Consider the following 21,189-nt stretch of genomic DNA (forward strand, 5'->3'; position numbering starts at 1 on the left):
AATAATACGAAACCTCGCTCTATGATTTGAAGTTAAAATCCTCAAATATGGTTATATAGTGACTTTTTTCACGTTTTTCATGTAGTTTGATACCACGTAAATATATTCATTTTTACCAATATTTCGATTCTATTTCATGTAGTATCACGATATGTGATTTGGCCTTCAAATCTCAGAATTTTGCATAATATTGCATTTTAAGCAAGTTTTCTTGCATTTTGTTTCGTACGAAAAATCATCGAATTTAGCAATATTTTGGCGTTTATCATCCCATTTTCCTTTATGTGACTTAAACAAAATATCATCGAATTAAGCAATATTTTGCCGTTTTCTACGTTTTTGTGAATTTTCAGTCTATGGGTATTAATTCATTATATATACGATAAAAATGACGCAAACACATAATTGATTAGATAATAACCTTAAATACTTCTTTTTCAATCATCTATTTGTTTCTCGTTAAAATACTGAGTAAGATAATGAAAAGGGGAGAAGTTCTGTTTTTATTGCATATATCGACGTTTCAGCCGGAATAGAGCTATTTTCGTGTACATGTTCCATCGGTAATATAAACGGAAAATCAGAAGCATTTTAGTTAATACTAATGAAAAAACATTGATTTTTATCATTTGTATTGGAAACAACATTGTCATATGTCTTTTCTTGGATCTAAATAATACGAAACCTCGCTCTACGATTTGAAGTTAAAATCCTCAAATATGGTTAAATAGTGACTTTTTTCACGTTTTTCATGTAGTTTGATACTACGTAAATATATTCATTTTTACCAATATTTAGATTCTATTTCATGTAGTATCACGATATGTGATTTGGCCTTCAAATCTCAGAATTTCCCATAATATTGCATTTTAAGCAAGTTTTCTTGCCTTTTGTTTCGTACGAAAAATCATCGAATTTAGCAATATTTTGACGTTTATCATCCCCTTTTCCTTTATTTGATTTAAACAAAATATCATCGAATTAGGCAATATTTTGCGGTTTTTCCACGTTTTTGTGAATTTTCACTCTATGGGTATTATTTCATATATATACGATAAAAGTTATGCAAACACATAATTGATTAGATAATAACCTTAAATACTTCATTTTCAATCATCTATTTGTTTCTCGTTAAAATGCTGAGTAAGATAATGAAAAGGGGAGAAGTTCGGTTTTTATTGCATATATCGACGTTTCAGCCGGATTAGAGCGGTTTTACGTGTACATCTTCCCTCGGTAATATAAACGGAAAATCAAGAACATTTTAGTTAATTCCAATGAAAACACATTCATTTTTATCATTTGTATTGGAAACAACATTGTCATATGTCTATTCTTGGATCTAAATAATACGAAACCTCGCTCTATGATTTGAAGTTAAAATCCTCAAATATTATTAAATAGTGACTTTTTTCACGTTTTTCATGTAGTTTGATATTACGTAAATATATTCATTTTTACCAATATTTCGATACTATTTCATGTAGTATCACGATATGTGATTTGGCCTTCAAATCTCAGAATTTCGCATAATATTGCATTTTAAGCAAGTTTTCTTGCCTTTTGTTTCGTACGAAAAATCATCGAATTTAGCAATATTTTGACGTTTATCATCCCCTTTTAATGTATGTGACTTAAACAAAATATCATCGAATTAGGCAATATTTTGCCGTTTTCCACGTTTCTGTGAATTTTCAGTCTATGGGTTTTAATTCATATATATACGATAAAAATTATGCAAACACATAATTGATTAGATAATAACCTTAAATACTTCATTTTCAATCAACTATTTGTTTCTCGTTAAAATACTGAGTAAGATAATGAAAAGGGGAGAAGTTCGGTTTTTATTGCATATATCGACGTTTCAGCCGGATTCCCAGCAAACATTTTCATGTTTTTAAAACATCCTAAAAACGACATTTCATTGTTTTCAGCACGTTTATAATTACGTTTAGAAAAGGTTTTTTGAGAACTTTTATATACAACCTTAGAACGTATATAATTAACATTTCTAAAAACTTTTTTATGATCTTTTAATTACCTACATTAAAGCGTTTAGGGTAAATTAGGGTATAATAATTTTGTAATTCATATCTGAAATAGAAAGGGAGAGAAAGAAAGAAGACATATCTGAGATAGAAATGGACATCCTATATATGTATGTGTAAATTACAAATAAATAGGGTACAAAAAGAGAATTAAAATATTATATTTATTTAATTAAGAATGAGTAATACAACAAAATATATGTAATAGCTCGAAATATATAGACTATATCTATAACAGAATATAAAAGTAAAAATTTAAAAATCTATATATGCAATATGTGAACACAATAGATTTTGTGATCAAGCAGCCTGTGATTCATGTCATGCTGAGATCAGTCTGACGTTATAAGCAGTTATTGTTACTTAAAACTAAAACAAGTAAAATTTTCCGAGTATACATATAACACTATAGTTTTTCTATGACTAATAATAAAAATCTATTAATCAAAAGTTTAGGACTAATTAACTAAAAATAAAAATCTACAAGTGAATGTAAACACAGTCAAGTATAATATTCATGTAGAAAGAGAAAGAAAAAGAGAGAGAAGGAAAGAAAGAGAAAGAAAGAAAGGGAGAAAGAGAAAGAAAAGAAAAAACAGTCATGTATAATATTCATATTAGCACCATGCAATATAACTTAGATTAAGTAAAAAATCTCAGACATTTTTAAATCAAATGAAATATGAGAGCCAGAGAGAGAGACCCAGAGCCAGAGAGAGAGAGCGAGAGCCAGAGAGAGAGCGCCACAGAGCCAGAGAGAGAGAGCGTGAGCCAGAGAGAGAGAGAGTCAGAGAGAGAGAGAGAGCCAGAGAGAGAGAGAGAGCCAGAGAGTGAGAGAGAGAGAGCCAGAGAGAGAGAGAGCCAGAGAGAGAGAGAGAGCCAGAGAGAGAGAGAGAGAGAGCCAGAGAGAGCGAGAGCCAGAGAGAGAAAGAGAGCCAGAGAGAGCGAAAGAGCCAGAGAGAGCGAGAGAGCCAGAGAGAGAGAGACAGAGCCAGAGAGAGAGAGAGAGCCAGAGAGAGAGAGAGAGAGAGAGAGGGAGAGAGAGAGAGAGCCAGAGAGAGAGAGAGAGAGAGAGAGAGAGAGGGAGAGAGAGAGAGAGAGAGAGAGAGAGAGAGAGAGAGAGAGAGAGAGAGAGAGAGAGCCAGAGAGAGAGAGAGAGAGCCAGAGAGAGAGAGAGAGCCAGAGAGAGAGAGAGAGAGAGAGCCAGAGAGAGAGAGAGAGAGAGCCAGAGAGAGAGAGAGAGAGAGCCAGAGAGAGAGAGAGAGAGAGCCAGAGAGAGAGAGAGAGAGAGCCAGAGAGAGAGAGAGAGAGCCAGAGAGAGAGAGAGAGCCAGAGAGAGAGAGCAAGAGAGCCAGAGAGAGCGAGAGAGAGAGAGCCAGAGAGAGAGAGAGAAAGAGAGAGACAGACAGAGACAGAAAGACACACACACAACAAAAGAGGAGACAGAACAAAATTAAGGCAAGGAGAGAGAAGACAGAACAGAAACAACAGAGAGAGGAGAGAAATGAGAAATCATTGAAGAGAAGGGGAAGAGAAACACAAGATAAGAAAAAGATACAAGAAAAATATACAAGATAAAAATGACATAAATGAATACCACAAATATAAAAAGTAAAGGAAGAGAGAAGCTAGAAGAGACAGGAAACGAGAGGTGTTAGAAGAGAGGAGGAAAGGAGAGATTAAAAGACAAGAAAAACAGGAGAGAAACGTAAAAGAAATAAAAAAAAGGGACATTTGTGAGGAGAGAAAATAAAGAGACCAGAGAAGACCATATATCAAGAGTGTGAGGATAAAGACTTATATATTTTCTTAGTAGACATCCTCTGGCTCTTGTTGCCCCTCTTGTATACGAATTGTACTTGCAAGTTTTCCCTGAAAAGATATTAACAAAATTAATATTTAATTATTTATTTATATAAATTACACACACACAAACTTATATATATATATATATATATATATATATATATATATATATATATATATATATATATAGACCAGAGACCAATTATATATATATATATATATATATATATATAATTTCGTAAACCTCACCCTGTAAACATTCATGTTTCTACATGTTAAACAAGCTACGAGGATGAGGGAAGGGGATGTTCCCTCCATGCTGGATATTATATTTACCAGGAAAGAGAATGATATATTTATCATTCAGTACCTCCCTCCTTTTACCCAAGTGACATGGTCACTTGGGTTAAAGTGACCATGTCTTTTTGGGAATAAAGTATGCAATGCATTATAATCTGGAAGAAAATGAGCTTGAAGCAGTTGAAAAACCTGACTTGTGGAGAGGTCATTATGGGGAACTCAGATATTTCCTTAAGGAATTTGACAAACACTTGCTGTTAGGACATGAAGTAAATGAGATGTATGTCAAGTTTTGTGAAATATATGATAATGGCACAACAAAATTTATACTAAAGCAGAGATGCAGAACTAGGAAAAGGGGAAAAATTGCCCAAACATACAAGCAATACACAGATGCGAGAAACAACAATAGCAGTAAGGAGAGGGGCAGAAAGACTGACTTTCGGTCATATTCAACAACACAAATATACATACACACACACACATTATTGGAAAAAATTGGAATTGGAATATTGGAAAAAATAATTAAAACTAAATGGGTAGAACACCTGGAGAGAAATGATATAATTTCAGACAGACAGTATGGTTTTCGATTTGGAAGATCCTGTGTATCGAATTTACTCAGTTTCTATGATCGAGCAACAGATATATTACAGGAAAGAGATGGTTGGGTTGACTGCATCTATTTGGACCTAAAAAAGGCATTCGACAGTTCCACATAGAGAGGTTGTTCTGGAAACTGGAAAATATTGGAGGGGTGACAGGTAAGCTTCTAATATGGATGAAAAATTTTCTGACATAGAAAAATGAGGGCAGTAATCAGAGGCAATGTATCGGACTGGAGAAATGTCACAAGTGGAGTACCACAGGGTTCAGTTCTTGCACCAGTGATGTTTATTGTCTACATAAATGATCTACCAGTTGGTATACAGAATTACATGAACATGTTTGCTGATGATGCTAAGATAATAGGAAGGATAAGAAATTTAGATGATTGTCATGCCCTTCAAGAAAACCTGGATAAAATAAGTATATGGAGCACCACTTGGCAAATGGAATTTAATGTTAATAAATGCCATGTTATGGAATGTGGAACAGGAGAACATAGACCCCACACAACCTATACATTATGTGAGAAATCTTTAAAGAATTCTGATAAAGAAAGAGATCTAGGGGTGGTTCTAGATAGAAAACTATCACCTGAGGACCACATAAAGAATATTGTGCGAGGAGCCTATGCTACGCTTTCTAACTTTAGAATTGCGTTTAAATACATGGATGGTGATATACTAAAGAAATTGTTCATGACTTTTGTTACGCCAAAGCTAGAATATGCAGCTGTTGTGTGGTGCCCAACAACAGAAGTTGGCCCATATCTTAAGAAGCACATCAACAAACTGGAAAAGGTGCAAAGACATGCTACTAAGTGGCTCCCAGAACTGAAGGGCAAGAGCTACGAGGAGACGTTAGAGGCATTAAATATGCCAAAACTAAAAGACAGAAGAGGTGATATGATCACTACATACAAAATAGTAACAGGAATTGATAAAATCGACAGGGAAGATTTCCTGAGACCTGGAACTTCAAGAACAGGAGGTCATAGATTGAAACTAGCTTAACACAGATGCTAAAGAAATATAAGAAAATTCACTTTCGCAAATAGAGTGGTAGACGGTTGGAACAAGTTAGGTGAGAAGGTGGTGGAGGCCAAGACTGTCAGTAGTTTCAAAGCGTTATATGACAAAGAGTGCTGGGAAGACGGTCTCATCCTTTAACTACACTTAGGTAAATACACACACACACACACATACATATATATATATATATATATATATATATATATATGTCGTACCTAGTCGCCAGAACGCACTTTTCAGCCTACTATGCAAGGCACGATTTGCCTAATAAGCCAAGTTTTCATGAATTAATATATTTTCTCTATTTTTTTTCTTATGAAATGATAAAGCTATCCATTTCATTATGTATGAGGTCAATTCTTTTTTTATTGGAGTTAAAATTAATAGAGATATATGACCGAACCTAACCTTTCTTTATAGGTTAGGTTAGGTAGCTGAAAATGTTAGGTTAGGTAGTCGAAAAAACATTAATTCAAGAAAACTTGGCTTATTAGGCAAATCGGGCCTTGCATAGTAGGCTGAGATGTGCGTTCTGGCTACTAGGTACGACACATTATATATATATTTATATATATATATTTATATATATATATATATATATATATATATATTTATATATATATATATATATATATATATATATATATATATATATATATATATATATATATATATATATATATATATCGGACAATTAGTAAAAAAAAAAAAAAATTAAATTATTTTACCTTGTACCTAGATCCACCAGGCCTGTTTGGTGCCTGTTTCAGTACTTCAGACATCTGGAAGGTCACATCCTCCTCCCCAACTTGTGGATGTGCGTTGATAGATGATTCTGTAAAATTAAGTTATTTATATAATAATAAATTCAGTATAACAATAATATTCTGTAAAATTAAAAGTAATTTATACATCAATCAGATAAAACTCTCCAGAGATGGTGATACACAACATATAAAGGACAAGTTTCAGAACAAAATATGCATTTAGGAATAAGGTTTTGTACATGTAGGTAGCACATGAGAAAATAAGTGGAAGGTGATCAAGTTTATATTAACATGTTAATGACTTTGTTAAGGCTTTGCAAGAATGAAAAAATATTAATAATATAATATCACCTACCAATTAATTGTACATCATTTATAAGTCAATTATTTGCATTATTATTATTCAATACTAATGATATAAAAATGCATTTTGTAATCTACTATTTATGCAAGTATTAAGCACAGGATCATGAAATAAACTGCAAAATACTGTAATGGATAAACCAATTAAGTTTACATTTTCCTATAGCTAAGTCAGTCAGTTCTATTAGCAGCAGAGAACAATTATGCCCAACCTCTATTAAATGAAACAATCTTAAGAGCAAGTGATAGAAATATAATCATTTATGCTTGGGATTATGGAATGGTTCCAAATATGAAAAATATTAAGTTTTTTGGTTAAAATTTTTTAACTTATAATTTACATTTTTAAGTGAATTTTAAACTTTAAAAAAATTATTTAATTTTTTGGTTACTTACTTAAAATAACATTATATAGTTCTTGTTTTTGTAGAAATGCCAATTTCTTCTTTTGCCCTTCCAGACTGTATAGTGACCACAGGCCGTTTGTTCATATCTTCATTATTCTTCGAACTGTGGTTGCACAATCAGACCCACGTACACTGGTTAAAAGCATCACCTAAAAGCAACAACAAAAATGTAGTACACTGACGAATTTTGAAAATATATATATATATATATATATATATATATATATATATATATATATATATATATATATATATATATATATATATATATATATTAGTTGATTTTATACCCGCATTAGGTCAGGTGATAATACAATGAAGGTGAAAACATGGGGGGATACATAAGGGATAAACATAGGGGCTGCAGAAGGCTTATTGGCCCATACGAGGCATCTCCTATCTAAACACAAAGATTAATCCAGTGTAATTGGCCTGTTATGTTGTAACATAACATATATATATATATATATATATATATATATATATATATATATATATATATATATATATATATATATATATATATATATATATATATATATGTGTATATATATATATATGTATGCCATATACATATATATGCTATGTTGTATGCTACAACTTGGCTGATAATAAAGCCATTCACAACTGCAGGCCTAATAAAAAAAGGAGGTGGCATAGCAATATCTTACAAAGATACCTTCATCTGCAATAGTCTCATTAGTAATAGAGACGACTATTGTGAATATACCTTTGCCAAGTTCTCCAGTAAATCCCTTAAATCCTCCTTGACTATAAGTGCCATCTATAGATTTCCCAATACCGACATAGCTTCATTCTCAGATAACGTAAGGAATCTTATCATAAATAACAATCTCAACAAAAATCAAACCAACTTAGTGGTTTGCAATGGTGAACAAAACATGCAGATACTTATATATAACCTGTGAATAGAGTGTAATAACACCAAAACTATTTGTTTATTGTTTTATGACCATAATAATTGAATCACTAATATGATTCACTAATATATAATCCTAATAATAATCACTAATATATAATCCATTGAGCATGCTGCATCTCTTTCAGTCTCTTTGCAATTTGAACAAGAGGGTTTTTAATTGATCGAACCATATTCTTAAAGTAAAGTAAATGAGATGTATTCCATATTTTGCAAAATATACGATGAAGGCACACAAACATTCATACCAAAACTGAAGGGCAGGATTTATGAGGAGACATTAGAGGCATTAAATATTCCAAACTAGAAGACAGAAGGAAAAGAGGAGATATGATCACTACGTACAAAACAGTAACAGGAATTGATAAACTTGATAGGGAAGATTTCCCGAGACCTGGAATTTCAAGAACAAGAGGTTATAGATTTAAACAAACTAAACAAAGATGCCGAAGAAATGTAAGACAATTCACTTTTGCAAACAGAATGGTAAACGGTTGGAACATGTTAGGTGAGAAGGTGGTGGAGGCCAAATCCGTCAAAAGTTTCAAAGCATTATATGACAAAGAGTGCTGGGAAAATGGGACACCACGAGTGTAGCTCTCCATCCATCTGATTGATAACCCAAATGAATTTTTCATGGATATGATACCAACATCAAATCATAAATCAGATGTGATCCTATCCCCACTGGATTTTGAAGAAGCCATAGACAGTATGCTTATGCACTCTGCACCAGGCCCTGACTCTTGGAACTCTATATTCATCAAGAACTGTAAAAAACGTTATCGCAGGCCCTTCACATTCTTTGGAGACAAAGCCAAGATACTGGCATTGTCCCTGACATACTAAAAACAGCAGAGATAGCACCGCCCCGTAAAGGAGGAAATAAGGCAGAGGCAAAAAACTACAGACCGATAGCACTAACATCGCACATCATAAAAATCTTTGAGAGAATGCTAAGAAGTAAGATCACAAAATACATGGAATCACAGCATCTCCATAACCCCAGAAAACATGGTTTCAGAACAGGGCGCTCTTGCCTATCACAGTTGCTGGACCACTCTGACATGGCACTAGATGCCATGGAAGACAAACAAAACGCTTTGACAAAAAAAAGCCTTTGACAAATGTGACCATTGTGTTATTGCACATAAAATGCGTTCAAAAGGAATTACCGGAAAAATAGGCAGATGGATATACAACTTCCTGACTAATAGAACCCAATGTGTAGTAGTCAACAAAATAAAATCTGGACCATCAACCGTAAAGAGCTCAGTCCCCAAGCGTACTGTGCTTGCTCCAATACTTTTTCTCATCCTCATATCGGACATAGACAAGGACACAACCTATAGTACTTGATCATCCTTTGCAGATGACACTAGAATCTTCACGAGAGTAGGCAACATAGAGGACACGGCAAACCTCCAATCAGATGTAAATCAGGTCTTTCTATGGGCTACAGAAAATAACATGGTGATTAACGAACATAAGTTTCAGCTCATGCGCTACGGAAAAAATAAAAAATATAAAAACGGAAACCACTTACAAAACTCAGTCAAATCATAACATTGAACGGAAAAGCAACGTAAAGGATTTGGGTGTACTGATGTCAGAAGGCCTTACATTTAAAGAACACAATAAAGTAGCCGTCACAACTGCAAGAAAAATGACAGGATAGATAACAAGAACTTTTCACACTAGAGATGCTATACCGATGATGATAGTTTTCAAGACGCTAGTGCTCTCTAGAGTGGAATACTGCTGCATAATGAAAGCCCCTTTCAAAGCTGGAGAAATTACTGACCTATACTTATGCATTTATCTTCGGTTTAACACAACAGGCACCAGACACACGCTAGGCATCATACACACTAGGATAAAACAAACATTAGGCCAGAAGTCAGAAAAGAATTCAAAGAATTTTACTGGAAAGGCTTGCTGTTAGGAAAGGAAGTAATTGAGATGAATTAATGCACAGTATGTCAATTTTGTGAAATATATGATAAAGGAACAAAAACATTTATACCAAAACAAAGATGCAGAACTAGGAAACAGGATTTGTTCAACTGAAATTTCAAGACGGACAGAGACCAAAAGACACAAAAATGGAATCAATATACGAAGAGGCCAAACCCCCAAACATACCAGTAATGCAAAGAGAAACAACTACACGGCAGTGAGGAGAGAGGCAGAAAGAAATTTTGAAAAAAAGGAACAAACAAATGTAAAGTAGAACAAATCATATTCTATAAATACAGCAACAACCAATTGCAGGTAAAGGATAATATTCAGAGCTTTTAAATGCATGGATGGCGAAATACTCAAGAAATTGTTCACGACTTTTGTTAGACCAAAGTTGGAATATGCAGCGGTTGTATGGTGCCCATATCTTAAGAAGCACATAAACAAACTGGAAAAGGTGCAAAGACATGCTACTAAGTGGCTCCCAGAACTGAAGGACAAGAACTATGAGGAGAGGTTAGAGGCATTAAATATACCAAATATACTACACAAATATATATACTACACATGCACAATAAACTACCCTACACAGGCTGAGTATGGTGTGTACAATAAATTATTAGCTAAAAGATAAGACTGAGTTTGTATAAATGGGGGTTAAGTCAGAGTGGGAAAATGTAAGTGGAGTGCCTAAAAACCCTGTCCTGGGACCTCTGTAATTCATAATATATACAAATAATTTAGACTCAGGTTTGATCAGCAATATTTGAAAATTTCCAGACGATACAAAAGGGATTTTTTTCTGGATTCAGGATTATTTTTTTATGGCTGAAAACAGGTTTTCAAAAAGCATTAATGTAAAAAGCATTAGGCTGAAAACAGGTTTTCAGCAATAAAAGAAATACAGTATTGCTGGAACAACCGTCGACATCTTCAAGAGAAAACCTGAACATCTTCAAGAAGTGAAGATGACCTTGAGAAGAAGTATAGGTTGGGAGAAGTATAGGTTAGGAATTGTCTCCAAAGAATTCTCAAAGAATTACTCGTTATTGCTATCCAAGATAATTAGACGAGCCAAAGCTAAATACTACGAAGATAAATTTACCCAAATAAAGAGTACCTTACCTAAATATATGTATGTACCTTACGTAAATAAACATTTGATTTTGAAGTGCCGGACAAACAAGGCTGTGGTGGATATGTGGGCCTGAGGGGCCTGTCCAAGCAACAGCCTGTTGGACCAAGCTCTCACATGTCAAGCCTGGCCTTGGAAGGGCTTGGTGAGTAGAACTACCAGAACCCTATAATGCATGTATCAAGGTGTCCAGGCAGTGAGCACCACATAATGCAGTGCAGTCCTGTAAGAATAAGCACAGTAAGTATGGGCATGGAGGGGGTGCAGCAGTGGCTTGTGAAGGGCTGGAGAGTAAATGGACATGCCCAGGGGTAAAAAGCATTAGGGTAACAGAACATAGCCCATAAAAATAGTAATGACAATGAATGAATAATTATATGAATGCAATAATACTTCATATCTCAATAGGAATACTAAGCAGGATGCAAGACAAGGTACTGGTGGTGATAGTGGTTGGTACAAGTCCTCACATCCCCACAGACACCAGTAACAGCCCTCACCTCCCAACACAGTACCCTTGTAGCGAGTTAATCTTATACTCGCTTCATTATCTTATAGCATAACTAATTAACACTAATTACAGAAGCTACACAGGTGATACTTTGGTGTGAGTTGAGCGCACTGAGCGTCGGTATCGCTACACCCTTGTTCCTTAACAACCCTTTGGACCTTTATTACAGAAAAATAGAATCAATTAATTTAATAAAATATAAAATATAAGTGCTTACTTACGATAATACTATCGGTGGAACACAAAATCTTCTTCTTCTTGATAGTAGGTGCAGTTTGCATGAAGGGTTAGTCCTCGCCATGACTGAACTGACGACAAAATGGCCGATGTGTTGATATGGCGTCAGATGACGCTGTGACGTCACAGGTGAGGGACGCTTTGCGCATTACTCCCTCGTACTTAAAAAGTACTACAGGTACTTTTTGGTTTTATTTTTGAATATGGCAGAAGTTGGACAGCTTTTCAAATCATTATAAGGGAGTGAGTTCCATAGACTAGGTCCCTTTATTTACATAGAGTGTTTACATAGATTAAGTTTGACTCTGGGGATATCAAAGAGATATTTATGTCTGGTGGGGACGTGGCCATGTGTTCTATTACATCTGTCCAGGAAGAGTTTCAGAACAGGGTTTGCAGTTAGAAAAAGGGCTTTATAAACGTAATTTACACAGGAGAATGTATGGAGTGAATTTGTTTAGCATGTTTAAGGATTTGAACAAGGGAGCTGTGTGTTGTCTGAAGGTAGAGTTAGTTATTGTCCTGATAGCAGATTTTTACTGGATGATGATGGGCTTGAGGTAGTTTGCAGAGGTTGAACCCCAAGCACAAACGCCATAAGAATGATAGGGATAGATAAGTGCATAATAGAGTGAGAGGAGAGCAGAGTAGGGTACATAATATCTGATCTTAAACAGTATACCAACTGTTTTAGAAACCTTTTTAGTTATGTGTTGTATATGGGTGCGGAAGTTGAGTCTCTTGTCTAAGTATAGGCTAAGAAACTTTCCATCATTTTTATTGCTAATGTTTACATTATCTATCTGAAGCTGAATTGCATTTGTTGATTTGTTTCCAAATAAGATATAGTAGGTCTTTTCCATGTTTTGTGTGAGGTTTGTTGGTTGACATCCACAAGTAGACTTTTTTTAATTAATTGTTTACAACATTATTTAACAGGAGTGGGTTGGGGTCAGAGTAGATGAGTAGTATCATCAGCCAACAATATAGGTTTAAGTATGTTAGAGACATTAGGGAGATCATTGATGTATATAAGAAACAGGAGGGTCCTAGGATGCTGCTCTGTGGCACCTTTACGGTAATTAAGTGGTAGAGTGGGAGAGGTTATATCATTGATGGCTTCATATTGGTGTCTGTTACTAAGATAGGATCGGATATAGTTTAGGGCAAGGCCACGGATTCCATAATGGTGGAATTTAAGTAAGAGGTAGTTATGGTTAACAGTATCAAAGGCCTTTCTCAGGCCGATGAAGAGTTCAATTGGAAACTCACTTTTGTCAAGGGCTGAGAAGATTAAGTCAAGCAGACTAACAATAGCATCATTGGTACTCTTTTGGGAGCGGAAGCCAAACTGACAGGGACTTAGTATATTGAATTTTACAAGATTGGAGTAGAGCTGTTTGTAAAAAAAAAAAAAATAATTTTGATAATATAGGTAGATTCGATATGGGTCTGTAATTATTTATGTCTGCCGTGTTACCTCCTTTATGAACTGGCGTTACTCTTGCTTTTTTAAGGATATCAGGGAAGGTATGACACTCTAGGGATTTGTTGAACAGCAGTGCTATGGATGGTGCAAGGGCATGGGAGGCACGCCTGTGTACCATCGATGGTATTTCACTAATGTTCCCAGCTTTGGTTTTTAGCGAGTGAATGATGGACACAACATCTGTAGGGCTGACCGGAGAGAGGAGAAGAGAGTTTGGATAGCTGCGTGAAAGATATGTGGTAACATATGTCTGAGTCTCTGGGATTTTTCGGGCAAGGTGAGCACCAAACGATGAAAAGAAGCTATTAAATTCAGTTGCTGTTTCAAGATCTGTTGCAGGTGTATAACCATCCTTGGAGATTTTTATCTTATTATGTAAATGTTGTTTAGCTCCTAGGATAGTAGAGATGGCTCTCCATGTGCTTTTTATGTTGCCTTTTGCTTCTTTGAATCTATTCTCGTAATAGGAACGCTTTGCTCTTATTATACTGGTAAGCACTGATGAATACCTCTTAACTACTTCTTTTCCAACTAGGCCAATCCTAAGTTTTTTTTTCATATTCATGTTTCTTGTCGATTGCTTTAAGTATGCCATTAGTGAGCCAGGGATTATTTAACCTTTTTGCCAGTTACTTGCTTGGTGAGGAGAGGACAATAAGTATTGTAAAGGCTTTAAATTTTGGAAAGAGGCTAGTTAACGAATTATTATCCTGTGTATTGATAAATTTAGATTCCCAGTTTACATTGTGGAGGGCATTTGTGAGATTGCCTATTGCCGCTTCACATTGTAACCTAAAGGTAATTTTCTTGTTACCTGGTGGTGTTATGGCCATGTTCGCTACAAGGAAGGTAGGATAGTGGTCAGTTGTTCTGTCAGTGATTATACTTGATGTAAGAGGAGCTGTTATGTTGGTCCATCAGTGATCCAGGGTAGTCGCAGATGTTTGAGTGACTCGGGTGGGCCTGGTGATTGCGGGGATGAGCATACAGGAATTCATGCTGTTGAGGAAACAGTCTACTTGAGGGTTATTTTGTAGCCCTAGGTCAATATTGAAATCACCTCTGAGAACTATGTGATTTTTGTTGAGATTATTGTTTATGATAAGGTTCCTCAAGTTGTTATTGTATTTGTGTCTAGCTTCAGACACAAGCATGTTACAGTTATGTCTTAAAGAGTTGAGAGCAATTAAGGATGATAAAGAGTCACTTACAACTAATGTATCAAGTTTGGATACTTGTACACATTTCAGTGCAAGGAGCAAGGCAAATAGTTCAGTCTGAAGGGTAGAGGCCCAGTTGTTTATACGGACTCCCCACTCAAAATATAAGTCATATCCTATTGCCAGGACAACTGCACTTCCAGCTGCACTCGTTGGGCGCTGTAGGAAACCTTCAGTGTATATGATTTGAGAGAGAGAATGCTCTGTGGACAGAGCATCAATATGGCTTAAGACGTTGAGCTTTGCCTCAAGACAAAGCTGGGACTGATCTCTAATTTGCTCCTTTGATGGAAAGGGAGGGATTAAAATTGAAAAGGGTGTAATTTCCTACAGTGCAGGAAAGTGCTATTGTTGTCTCTCTTGGTACAAATTATAAATCTGATACTTTCTGAGTTCAGTTCCAATTTTATTTATCTATTTGAAACAATGTTTACATTCAATAAAGAAATTCTGGAGGGCTTCTGTGCAACGGTTAGGATGAGCTAGCCTAAGCATTTTTATACCAATTTGACAGTTATTTTCAGTAACACGATAAACAACGCTCGGAATATTAAGTTCCTTTCTCATATTAAGTATCTTTGTGGTACGAAGGCACCCAAGGATTATCCTCAAGGCTTCGTTCTGCAATTTTTCAAGCCCTCCAAGCTTTCTTTCAGGATGCCTTAAAGTTAGTTTAGTTCATTTATTATGCACCCCATACCCATCTTGTGGGCGGTAGTGGAAAGGGTTGCAGAGGCACATAATGGGCTCAGGGACTGAACCCAACAATTCATTTAGCTAAGCAAGTTACAATCTTGATGAGCTAGTTACAAAATTCAGTATAAGTCGTCACATCAACAATAGGTTCGAGATCGATCACAAGTACAGTTTCTAAATTAAGCAACTGACATATGTGGAGAGCTAGTGTCACAATTGATATGTTTGTCCTGCACACCGCTCCCCATCCAGTGGGCAGCGGTGGATAGGTTACAATCACTTAGTTACTACTTACAGTTAGCAAACTGGGGATATTTGGCTAAAATTTCTGGTACCAGATCATTTTGAATGAAATATTGACACATCGTTGGTACATTGGTTATAGAATTGTCTCTGAATTCACTATCACATAGTGACGAAGGGGTGTGCAAATAATTTTGTTGACAGTTAACATTTGGTCAGGTCTACATCGGCAGATAATGAGAATTCCCAGAAATACTTGTAACCGAGTCTAAGCCGAGCAGTAGTAACATCTAGAAGTCTGCTGATTTTATTGGATGAACCATAGATGTGTGGCTCCTTTTGCATAATAGTATTGAACGAAAGTTAATCTCCCCAAACACTTTCGCGTTTTGGGCAAGTTACCCCTCCACTCTCTCCATTTTTGTTTGGACATTCCCTGGTAGTGCGCGGAAATACTGAAAAGTGTATACTCTTTTCAACTTTGTCACCTTAATTCTCGTCCTATGTCTTTCATTTTGGTATCAATGCGTTCGCAATAGAATTCCCAACAGAACTATGTGCATATAATGTCAAAGACAGCAGCGCGCTCCACCCGCCGACAAGATGAATGTAGGCCAAGGGTACCAGAAAAAGAAAGCTGAGCCACCCTCAGGCAACTCTCATTACATTAGAGAGCGTGATAATACTGAAAAGTGTATACCCTTTTCAACTTTGTTACCTCAATTCTCATCCTAGTTTTTTCAATTTGGCATCAATGTGTTCGCAATAGAATTCTCTACAGGACTAAAGGCATATAAACTCCAAAAGCCCGGCTTACCATCCGCAACAAACAGAGTAAGCGAGAGTGTGTTACCAGGGAGCGCACAAGAGCGATAAAATGTATACACTCTTTTCATTTTGGTCACCCCAATTGTCATCCTAGGTCTTTCATTTTGGTATCAATGTGTTAGCAATAGAATTATCTACAGGTTTAAATGCATATAAACTCCAAAAGCAAGGTGTACCATCCGCACAAAACAGAGAAAGTGAGAGAAAGTAACCCGGGAGCACTCTAGTGCAATGTAATGTGAACACTCTTTTCACTTTGGTTACCTCAATTCTCGTCATATGTCTTTCATTTTGGTATCAATGTGTTCGCAATTGTATCTGCTGGCATTTTACCCTTTGCTTGGATCTGAAGGGTTTTAGGCTCACCACGATGCAATCTGATAGTACCACAGGTGTATATACCTATCTTCAAGCAGCAATTCACTCATTCAAACCGACTTATAATAGTTATCCATATATAAATGGTAATCTTTGTTCTACCTGTTAACCTGTCATATGAAGAAAGATTGTCAAAGCTTATATTACATTCTCTAGAAAAGCAAAGAATTAGGAGTGACATATGGTAGAGGTGCACAATGGGATGAATGGACATAACAAAGGGGACATTAATGGGGTATTAAAAGTAGCAACACAAGACAGAACTCGAAACAAAGTGTAAAAATTGGAAAAATTTAGATTTAGGAAAGAACTGCACGGGTAAATACACTGGGTTTGTACCTTAAGGTTCATGTATGCAATATTACAGAGTTCCAGTTAACTCCCATGCATGCAATTAATTTATGTTATGTTTATGTTTTTTATGTTAAAATGTTTTTGTTGATTTGTTTGTATATTTTCATAAGTAAAGCATGCTTACCGTCTTATTCCAAGTTTTATGATAACTTTACAAGGTTTAAAACATAAAGTTCAATATATATTCTGGTTTTCACACAGGAATTATACGTTAATATAACATCATAATAATGTAATGATGTCGTGTAAATAACGTTATACTGACGTCATATAAATGTTATATTTATGTTATAAGAACGTAAATTGGATAGCTTTACAGAAAGTAAACAAAAAAAACTAAATGTTGACTGAAAATTATTTATTCTTAAATATAAAGCATGAAAACATTATAATACCATAGCATTCACTATTATTTTTAAATTTTTACATAAATCTTAAAAAACTGTGTCTCAAGAATATATGTTTTTAGTTATATCCTTTGGTTTTAAGAACATCAGATATACGTATTTATGTCAAAAGTTACAGTATTACCTTTGTGGAACCATTTAAAAACGTCCACAAACGTTCTGTGTTTGCTGGGTTAGAGCGGTTTTACGTGTACATCTTCCCTCGGTAATATAAACGGAAAATCAGGAACATTTTAGTTAATTCTAATGAAAACATATTGATTTTTATAATTTGTATTGGAAACAACATTGTCATATGTCTTTTCTTGGATCTAAATAATACGAAACCTCGCTCTATGATTTGAAGTTAAAATCCTCAAATATGGTTATATAGTGACTTTTTTCACGTTTTTCATGTAGTTTGATACTACGTAAATATATTCATTTTTACCAATATTTCGATTCTATTTCATGTAGTATCACGATATGTGATTTGGCCTTCAAATCTCAGAATTTTGCATAATATTGCATTTTAAGCAAGTTTTCTTGCATTTTGTTTCGTACGAAAAATCATCGAATTTAGCAATATTTTGGCGTTTATCATCCCATTTTCCTTTATGTGACTTAAACAAAATATCATCGAATTAAGCAATATTTTGCCGTTTTCTACGTTTTTGTGAATTTTCAGTCTATGGGTATTAATTCATTATATATACGATAAAAATGACGCAAACACATAATTGATTAGATAATAACCTTAAATACTTCATTTTCAATCATCTATTTGTTTCTCGTTAAAATACTGAGTAAGATAATGAAAAGGGGAGAAGTTCGGTTTTTATTGCATATATCGACGTTTCAGCCGGATTAGAGCGGTTTTACGTGTACATCTTCCCTCGGTAATATAAACGGAAAATCAGGAACATTTTAGTTAATTCTAATGAAAACATATTGATTTTTATAATTTGTATTGGAAACAACATTGTCATATGTCTTTTCTTGGATCTAAATAATACGAAACCTCGCTCTATGATTTGAAGTTAAAATCCTCAAATATGGTTAAATAGTGACTTTTTTCACGTTTTTCATGTAGTTTGATACTACGTAAATATATTCATTTTTACCAATATTTAGATTCTATTTCATGTAGTATCACGATATGTGATTTGGCCTTCAAATCTCAAAAATTTCCCATAATATTGCATTTTAAGCAAGTTTTCTTGCCTTTTGTTTCGTACGAAATATCATCGAATTTAGCAATATTTTGACGTTTATCATCCCCTTTTCCTTTATTTGATTTAAACAAAATATCATCGAATTAGGCAATATTTTGCGGTTTTTCCACGTTTTTGTGAATTTTCACTCTATGGGTATTATTTCATATATATACGATAAAAATTATGCAAACACATAATTGATTAGATAATAACCTTAAATACTTCATTTTCAATCATCTATTTGTTTCTCGTAAAATACTGAGTAAGATATTGAAAAGGGGAGAAGTTCGGTTTTTATTGCATATATCGACGTTTCAGCCGGATTAGAGCGGTTTTACGTGTACATCTTCCCTCGGTAATATAAACGGAAAATCAGGAACATTTTAGTTAATTCTAATGAAAACACATTCATTTTTATCATTTGTATTGGAAACAACATTGTCATATGTCTTTTCTTGGATCTAAATAATACGAAACCTCTCTCTATGATTTGAAGTTAAAATCCTCAAATATGGTTAAATAGTGACTTTTTTCACGTTTTTCATGTAGTTTGATACTACGTAAATATATTGAGTTTTACCAATATTTCGATTCTATTTCATGTAGTATAACGATATGTGATTTGGCCTTCAAATCTCAGAATTTCGCATAATATTGCATTTTAAGCAAGTTATCTTGCATTTTGTTTCGTACGAAAAATCATCGAATTTAGCAATATTTTGATGTTTATCATCCCCTGTTCCTTTATGTGACTTAAACAAAATATCATCGAATTAGGCAATATTTTGCCGTTTTCCACGTTTTTGTGAATTTTCAGTCTATGGGTATTAATTCATATATATACGATAAAAATGATGCAAACACATAATTGATTAGATAATAACCCCAAATACTTCATTTTCAATCATCTATTTGTTTCTCGTTAAAATACTGAGTTAGATAATGAAAAGGGGAGAAGTTCGGTTTTTATTTCATATATCGACGTTTCAGCCGGATTAGAGCGGTTTTACGTGTACATCTTAAATCGGTAATATAAACGGAAAATCAAGAACATTTTAGTTAATTATAATGAAATCACATTGATTTTTATAATTTGTATTGGATACAACATTGTCATATGTCTATTCTTGGATCTAAATAATACGAAACCTCGCTCTATGATTTGAAGTTAAAATCCTCAAATATGGGTAAATATTGACTTTTTTCACGTTTTTCATGTAGTTTGATATTACGTAAATATATTCATTTTTACCAATATTTCGATACTATTTCATGAAGTATCACGATATGTGATTTGGCCTTCAAATCTCAGAATTTCGCATAATATTGCATTTTAAGCAAGTTTTCTTGCCTTTTGTTTCGTACGAAAAATCATCGAATTTACCAATATTTTGACGTTTATCATCCCCTTTTCCTTTATGTGACTTAAACAAAATATCATCGAATTAGGCAATATTTTGCCGTTTTCCACGTTTCTGTGAATTTTCAGTCTATGGGTATTAATTCATATATATACGATAAAAATTATGCAAACACATAATTGATTAGATAATAACCTTAAATACTTCATTTTCAATCAACTATTTGTTTCTCGTTAAAATACTGAGTAAGATAATGAAAACGGGAGAAGTTCGGTTTTTATTGCATATATCGACGTTTCAGCCGGATTAGAGCGGTTTTACGTGTACATCTTCCCTCGGTAATATAAACGGAAAATCAAGAACATTTTAGTTAATTCTAATGAAAACACATTGATTTTTATAATTTGTATTGGAAACAACATTGTCATATGTCTTTTCTTGGATCTAAATAATACGAAACCTCGCTCTATGATTTGAAGTTAAAATCCTCAAATTTGGTTAAATAGTGACTTTTTTCACGTTTTTCATGTAGTTTGATACTACGTAAATATATTCATTTTTACCAATATTTCGATTCTATTTCATGTAGTATCACGATATGTGATTTGGCCTTCAAATCTCAGAATTTCGCATAATATTGCATTTTAAGCAAGTTTTCTTGCACTTTGTTTCGTACGAAAAATCATCGAATTTAGCAATATTTTGACGTTTATCATCCCATTTTCCTTTATGTGACTTAAACAAAATATCATCGAATTAGGCAATATTTTGCCGTTTTCTACGTTTTTGTGAATTTTCAGTCTATGGGTATTAATTCATTATATATACGATAAAAATGACGCAAACACATAATTGATTAGATAATAACCTTAAATACTTCATTTTCAATCATCTATTCGTT

The 21,189-nt window shown here is 34.2% G+C and overlaps 1 long non-coding RNA gene across 1 annotated transcript; it reads right to left on the minus strand.

The window, feature by feature from the left end:
• Positions 1-3,794: 3,794 nt before the first annotated feature.
• On the minus strand, positions 3,795-7,518 carry LOC138362095 (uncharacterized). The gene is made up of 3 exons (XR_011227407.1): positions 7,321-7,518; positions 6,523-6,629; positions 3,795-3,923 (listed from the first exon to the last, which is right to left on the minus strand). It is a non-coding gene; the product is annotated as an uncharacterized lncRNA (long non-coding RNA).
• Positions 7,519-21,189: the final 13,671 nt, after the last annotated feature.

The sequence above is a fragment of the Procambarus clarkii genome, unplaced genomic scaffold, assembly GCF_040958095.1.
Source record: "Procambarus clarkii isolate CNS0578487 unplaced genomic scaffold, FALCON_Pclarkii_2.0 HiC_scaffold_1190, whole genome shotgun sequence".
In the NCBI taxonomy this organism is placed as follows: Eukaryota; Metazoa; Arthropoda; class Malacostraca; order Decapoda; family Cambaridae; genus Procambarus; species Procambarus clarkii.